This window comes from Pantherophis guttatus, chromosome 3, assembly GCF_059756535.1.
Source record: "Pantherophis guttatus breed Tessera chromosome 3, ASM5975653v1, whole genome shotgun sequence".
Classification (NCBI taxonomy): Eukaryota; Metazoa; Chordata; class Lepidosauria; order Squamata; family Colubridae; genus Pantherophis; species Pantherophis guttatus.
The window spans coordinates 52,076,407-52,084,826 of NC_142065.1; positions in this window are offsets into that span (position 1 = coordinate 52,076,407).

The window sequence follows — 8,420 nt, forward strand, 5'->3', positions numbered from 1 at the left end:
GGATCATCTATGATGGACTCCTGGAAGTGAAGGATATTTCTAGGAAAAATGTGGTTTCCAAAGCATGGGTGTCTTTGGGGAAGAAATTTTGGAAATAGAAGGCAGATAACATCCATCTTGACATCACTTGATATTTTAATGCAAGAATTAGAGGTGATGAGAAGAAATCAATAAGCATCAACTGAGCTATTTATTTTATTCACCTCTTGAAATATACAGTATAAGGTATTAATACCGTGTTTCCCTGAAAATAAGACCCACCCTGAAAACAAGCCCTAGCCTGATTTTTTGGGATGGGCCTAATGTAAGCCCTACCCCAAAAATAAGCCCAGGGGATGGGCGTGGCCTGCCAGCTCCTTGGTGCAGCACAGATAGCTGTACGTCAGAGTGTAGAAGCAGGGGGAGATGTGCTGTGCTGCCTGGCTCACAGGAGGCTTGCAGAAGGTTTGTGTGGCGGCACCAACAGCAGGCAGAGGCAGAGGCCTGGGAGGGGGAGGACGCCTTCACAACTGCGGTCAAGCTGAGAGACTGAGAGGGAGTGGGCGGAGTGTTGAGATTGCCTGCCTCCCCTCCATGCCTCTGCCGTGTACTTTTTGCCCACAGGGAGATGAAGCTTTGTCTGCTTGCAAATGGGACGCTTTGAAATGCAGCTAATTGCTCTGTTTCAAAGTGTCCCATTTGCAAGCAGATAAAGGTTTGAGTCTTCCTCATTTTCCGTCGGGGCGAAAAGTCTTTGGGTGCTTATGGGGTGCTTGGGAATGGGAGTGTTTTCTCTGGCTGTGTCACTGGTGCTGTGCCAGTGCCGGAAGTGAGCTGGCAGCCACATGGGCTCCTGCTGTTGGTGTTGCCACTGTCAGGCAGTTGTCGGGGCATGGCGCCATGGGGGCCCTGAGGTAAGCCAGTGTGCACGTTGGGCAGCTCCACCCCCCCATCTCATGGTGGTGGCACTCAAAAAATTTAAGCCACCCCTGAAAATAAGCTCCAGTGCTTATTTCTGGGCCCAAAAGAAAATAAGACAGGGTCTTATTTTCAGGGAAACATTGGACTCCCAGCAAATTTTAAAATATAAAATATAATGTTTTCAAATGCTACTGAAATGAGTAAGTGAACTGAGTACTGAGTGATTTTTTAAAAAAAACAAGGCCCTAATTTTATAAGTCTTTACAAATTTAAAGTCACATTGAGCTGTACCTGAGAAACTATGAGGATTCAATGCAAACTCTAGGACAATAGTGTATCCTTTTGTTGGTGTGCCACGAAGGCAAGAGAGTACATTATTACATTTAGTTCCAACTAAGATATCTAATCATCAAATTGATCTCATGTGATAGTGGTTACGCTAATCTAAACACAAAAGTTATGCATTATTATCACTAGATATGAATTGAGCATACATGAATATTGCACAACCTTCTCCCACGTGGAACAAGTGAACTTCATTGTAACCTGAATTATCAGCACACACGATTAAATTCATTTTATGAAGATGGACTAATATATTTTGTAAGCAACACTAAAATGGGTAAGACTAAGTACATGGAAACATCAGAGTGCATTCACTTTCTAATCAATGAGGATTAAGTTCTGCCTTGCTCCCTGCCTCCTTCCAAATCTGAAGAAATAGTTGAACATCAGTCACTACGTATAATACTAAAATGCTGATCCTAATTGGAAGTATAGTTCAGTATGAAATGTCCTGCTTTCAGAGTTTCAGATAAAATTTGTGTAGGACTTGAGAAAATTTCATGGAGAGATAAAGCAACTATTGTTTACTCTTTCCACACTTTTCTAGAGACACTCTGTTTTGGTAACCAGAATACTGTGAGCCATTTGTGCATCAAATTCTATCTCATTTATTTGGAAGCAATCTAATGACGATATTTGGGATATGCCCTCATTGAAAGAGATGGGAAGGTTAACTTTCAGATTTTTCTAATGAGTAGGGTGTGTAGAACTACGCCTGTATTACATTTCATGCTTCTACATCGTGTAGAAACACTGCAATTTTGATACTTCAGTAAGATCTGTTTTATAGATTTATGTGGGCAATTTTTACATGGAACAATATTTACAGCAGAGTTCAAAGAATAGTTCATCTTTTAGGCAAGTGAATTTATTTTTTATCACTTGACCATGTTAATCTAAAACTATACAGAAGAGTCGTGACAACATTGGATAAAATTGCCATGCACATGGATGAGGCCACAGCTGCCTACTGTGGTTCTTGGCACTCTTTTAAAATACCTGGTTTGAGTTGTCATTTTCTGGGATATTCTGAAATTATTGCATTACTGCTCTGAGCAGTAATTCATTCATATGTTCCTAATATGTTTTTATGCACAGGAATAAGGGCCTCATTGAAAGTCTGTCATCTTGGATCTTAGACTGCATTTTGTCAAAACTTAAAGCACATGCCGCTGTTGTATAACTATATCTTCTGCAGATGTAACAAGTGTATTGTAGTCAGTCAGACAGATCATACGTTCAGGGTTAAAGCACTTAATAATGAGAGATAAATTCTTTATGCATTCATTTTTAGATTTATTTACAGGCCCTATAAAGGATCAATTTTCCTGTCTGTGGGTGGAAAAATGTCATTCTGTAATTGGTAACTACAAATAATAGTTCCCAACCACTTTTCATTACTGGCCTATTAGTACAGTACAATACATTCACAAAGTTAACTTTATCCATGTCCAAATAAATACACCAAACATAGAATAGTAAATCAAGCTAATTCAGAATCCTGGAGGCTCGTAGGAAACTTGGTGAAATGAAGATGCTTCTGGGAAATTTGTTACAGGTGTACTATAGAAGTATTGATGGAGGATTGTGGTCCAGGTTATTAGAAGGTATCTTATTGGTTTCCCTGGTACACTGGTGATGCATTGATACAGTGCACTGTATATTGATACTGTTGGATTGATAGTGCCCACTTGGTGCCTGAATTAGTATCGTTTGGTTTGGCTTAGTAAGTTAGGTAAATAAAGCCAGCTATTGACAGTTTTGTAAATAACAGTTTATGGGTTAGTATGTGAGCTAAATGTAACCAATTGTGCTGTATTCAATAAATGATAATTGAATCTAATCAGCAATAAATGAAAATGTCCTGCACTCTACTGAAAACGAATGGCAATCTTAATTCACAACACAATGGCATGCCTTCACTACATTTAAATATGAGATTTTAAAAACAAATCTATTTTAATAAACCAGGGTGAAATTGGAAGGGAATTGGATTGTTAACATTATCCCCATGTTGAAACTTTCGTATGGGAGAATTGCAAAACAAACATTAGTGAAGCAAAGAAAGATTCAAGATTCTTACAGGAAGAGGAACATATGGGACTTTTCACATGTTTGTTTAGATGCCTTAATGGACATGGTCTGCGCTCAGGAAAAAGTCCTAAGATGTGGCTGGTCCAGAAAGTCTTTGGGAATAGATTGTAAAGTGGATTCTCTCCCCGCAGTAAGCGATTATTGCTGCTAGGCCTGTTTCCTTGAAGTGTCAGATTAGAAATTTGAATTGTGTTTAATAAGCCAGATTTCCTTTTAAAAATATAAAACTCCATATAAATCTGTAGTTTGAAGCTTACGTAGAGAAAGCAGCTTAACAAGCAAGCTATATATAGTGCATTAAACCACAGTTTGACATTGGGACATGTTTTTCAAGGTTTGAGGTAAGGGATGAAAGGAGGACTGGATATAAGGATGGTGGACAGTTTAAACCCCTCCTGATGAAGTCTCAACACTGATAAGAATTTGTGAGGTTAGATTACACCAGTGCAGCCAACTGAAATCATTTCAGTACTGACAAACGTAATTGGGTAAGGTGGTCTCTCATATAACTTGGTCCCATGCCACAAAGGACTTTAAAGGAGAAAGGCATTACATTGAAGTAGATCCGGAAGCAAACTTGAAAGTAGAGCATCTTAGAATAATTCAATTGGGAGGTGACTGAGGCATGAGTAATTTGTGAATAAAGCTTCACAATTAAGGAATGGCATAACTGGCACACAACATGAAGGTATGCAAATGCCCCCTTAGCCATGACAGCCACTTGCTCTTTGAATCAGAAGGATTGCATTCTGGGGCTGTCAGGGCCTGTACAACCTGAGCATTCAAGATGGCAAAGTCGTAGAACTGACAGGCCTCAAAACTCAAAACCATTGAACTTTGCTAGGGTTCAACTAATGCCTATTGTTCCCCATCAGGCTTTCACAGAGATGTATAATTGATTTATCATCATATCCTCATTCCATAGTGATGGATGATCTCACCCAGCAGTCTCATGTAGATGTTGAACCCTGTGGCACCCACATTGTACAGGCCAGGGGTGGGATCACTTCTCCCCAATCACCACTGACTGGAATTGACCCTGGAGAAAGGAGGTGAACTAGGAAACACAGCGTCACCCATTCCCAGTCCCTTGAACCAATCCAGAAGGATACTATGGTCAATGGTATTGAAAGCACCAGAGAGATCAAGTAGGACAAGGGTGGAGGCATAAAATTCATTCCACCCTCATCAGAGCTCATTTAAAAGCATGACCAATGCTGTTTCCATCCCATACCCAGGACTGAATCCTGACTGAAAGGGATCTGGAAAATCCACTTCATCCAAGTTCCTCTGAAGTTTCTGTGCAACCACCTTCTCCACTATCTTCCCCAGAAAACAAATGTTAGATAATAGATAAAAATTGTCCAGTATAGTGGGATCCACTGACGGCTTCTTGAGCTGGGAGCAAACCTCTTTAAGAGGTAACAAAAGGTCAAGCCCCTCAGTCAGGGAAGAGATCACCATCGCTAAAACCCATTCATACACCACTATCACCACCCTGGGACAAGTTGACCGATTGCAGGAGTTTCACAGTTTGACTGGCTTGGTGTTCAGTCCTCCAGACTGGGGTTGCCGCAGCACAATCTTTTTAATCCTTTTGGGATTGTACCTTCTTCACTTTGGTGGTGGTGTTTTTTTGCTTTCCCAGATGTTTGCGCACACAGACGCCTTCAGATTGCTTTCCCACATTCTCTGATGCTAACGTAGACCATTTCTCTTCCCCCCCCTTTTAATTGTCTCATTGTTGCTCTGATGCCACAAGGATCAAACAAGGAACAGATTGTTCCTTTGTACCTATTTCTGCTGTAGAAATTTTTGCATCAAGTTGAATTTCACAGATGCAAAAAGAGCATTCTTTGGAATTGTGTAGCTTCATTCTAAAGTGCCTTCCCTCACTGCAACTTAAAAAAATTTAGATAACGAAAAATGGCAAGGGAAGTGTCTTGCAGCACTGTTGGAGGACTGGGGGGTGGTGGCGGGAATGTAAGAATATGCTTCACCACATCTGGGCAAAAATGATGCCCACTGGGAGGTGTAAGGGTTGAATGGAGCAAGGACCTTCTAGAGCAGACAGGAAAACTTGTGGCAAAGAAAGTTTATTTACTTAACAGGCCATTGCTGGATGAACTGCAAGATTAAAAAAAAAACCCCAGCTGCTGACTAGTAGAGAACATAACAGATCATCAATCCAGGATAAAATGGTTGCAGAGGACAGTGACTGGCCGTGAGAGGAAAGGATGTGCTAGGCATTGTAGCAACTATAAACCATCCACTTAGAAGGTTTAAAATCTTTTAAGATGTTTTAAGATGGAAAACAGCAGTTTTGAAGTGGAGCAACAGAGACTCCATTTGCAGTAGGCTGGGAGTCAGTGGAGGGTGACCTCCATTCTAGCAGTCAGCAAATGGTGGGTGGCCTATTCTGGAGATGGGACAAGCCAAAAGAGCAGATCTGTCTTTGGTCAGGATGGAGAATCCAGGGTGGCCATCAAATACCTTAGTATTGCCATGGGTCTGCTCTGGTTTGCTAGATTGCATAGTTGGGGTTGGAGAACTGTGATAGAGGTCATATCACAGTCCCCACTCGGTCCCCTCCCAATGTCTTGTGTGTTTTATGACCCTGGCTGTATCCTTATTGGCAGTTCTGCAGACTCTGTGTCTCCTCAGCCATTTATCTGCATTCTGACTTTTATGCTCACTAGAACTTAATACAAACATAAGCAAAGCCAGAAAGAGAAAAAGAACAACAATCCTGTCTCTCATTACAAAATGCAGCTTCATGTTTCAGGCTTCATCAAAGTCATAAAGCAATTCAAATTTATAGCAAAAACACTATGTTGGCAAATACAGGAAAAATACAGAAATTCCTAACAGCACACACATTAAAACATCTTAACCATCTGGCTGTTTGAAATGTGTTTTGAGGGAGGGGAGTGAATTATAAAGAGGATTACAGTTTGTAGAATTTATTCCATTCATATCTACAATATGCACATGGAGTTGGAGCTCAACCCAAAATAAATTTATTTACTTATATTTATATATTTTTAGCCTGCCTTTATTATTTTTATAAGTAACTCAAGGCTGCAAACATACCTAATATTCCTTCCTTCTTATTTTCCCCAGAGCAACAATCCTGTGAGGTGGATTGCAATAAGAGAGAATGATTGGCCCAAAGTCATCTAGCCAGTTTTGATGCCTAAAGTGGGACTAGAACACACAGTCTCCTGGTTTCTAGCCTGGTGCTTTAACCATTACATAAATGTTGTGTAATCTTCACGAAATCTGGGACTTTCTTTGAGCTATTCTCACATTCATGGCAGCTGATTTGAGGAATGAATAGAACTCCTTAATGTATAAAACTTTGTGCAATTCAGGATATATCAACATAGTATGAGCTCTAAGAATAAATATTGCATGGACATTTTTTAATTTTTTTGCATGGTGAAAAACTCTCCATTAAATTTTATTTCTGTTGTTGGAAATTGCATATTTGGGCCTCAAATTAGTTCTGTGGGTTCATGCACCTTTGCACCTTTCTTTTTGATCCTATGGCCAAAATGTGGTGACTATGACATTGGCTACTATGTTCAATATATATGTTTTCAGTCTTATTGATGAACCAAATTTTAGATACTACAACAGACTTCCCAGTTCCTGGTTTATCCAACTAGTTGATTCTAGCCTAGATTCCAATTTCTTCATGTGTCTTACATTAAGTGTTGCCTGCAATATTGATGGATCAGGTGAATTTATATAGATCACAGATGTCAAACTTGTGCCGTCCCGTTGCCATCATGTGACGTTTCATGATGTTTTTTCCCTTTGCAGAGCTGGGGTGGGTGTGGCCTGTGCGTGATGCATCTGGCCCATGGGCCACCAGTTTGACACCCCTGATATAGATTATGGAGAAGGAGACCAAGAGAAGCTTATTTTTAGACAAAGACAAATATTATGAGGATTTGACATTCTCCTGAAATGAATGTGTTCTACAAAATAAACCTATTAAAATAATGCTGCTTTATTTTTTACGGTGTGTTCAATTTGAAAGGATTTTCTAATGGAATTATCTTGAATGCAATTAGTTAATGACCTTATTTTGGAATAAAAACTTGGGAGCATATTCATCACTCCAACTAGTGTACAATTTGATTTTTTAAATCATCCCGAGCTCTGCTAGCTTATTTATTTTATATGTGTAAGGGGTCTATAAAATAAATTGATATTGTACAAGCAGACTATGAATAACACTCATTTTAATGGTTTACTTTACATGTAAACTAGTCATGATCCAGCCCATTAGTATTCACCAGATTTCACAAGTAATTGTTGCTACATATTATGGGAAGCTGACAAATTTGATATTGTCTGAAATTTCATTATGGATTTACCACTAAATTCCTCATTAATTTCATATGAGTCAAAGATTCATAACTGAGTCTGGATCTACACAATTATATGGTGAATATGCGGAATGAAAACAGACATGATAATTAGACAACTAGTTATGACAACCTAATTTCAAGATTAGAGCTGCTTCCTCTGTAATTATTTTATTTATTTATTGTCCTTAGCTATAGTGATCCACTTAAGCAAGAAAAAACAACCAATTAACCAACCTTTATTTAACACGTGCTATGGTTTTTGCAAATAATGCTAGATAGCAAGATTTGTACTTTATGCAGCATTGAAAAACCTGAAATGGTATCAATATAAATTTCTTTTGACCAAGGATGGAAACTAGGAAGTCTTTAGGACTTAAACAAACAAAAAAGAAACCAACAAACAAGCCATGAGTGAACGAACTATGAACTGTGGATTCATGTGAGTTGCAAAATATAACAAACATACCTATTTTAAATAAAAAATATCTGGAAATATATGCAACTATATATTAACCATTTTTACCCAAGTCAGGTACAATAGGCAGAAGAGCGGTCTCTTATTGAATTATTGCAGCACCTTTATCTTTTTGTTCTCTGTTTCCAGAGGATGTCAGAATAATATACATTACCCATCTTTTTCAGTTCAACCAGGATCGGTGTTGTGAATGCAAAACTGTCACTAATATTTTTTCCATCTGA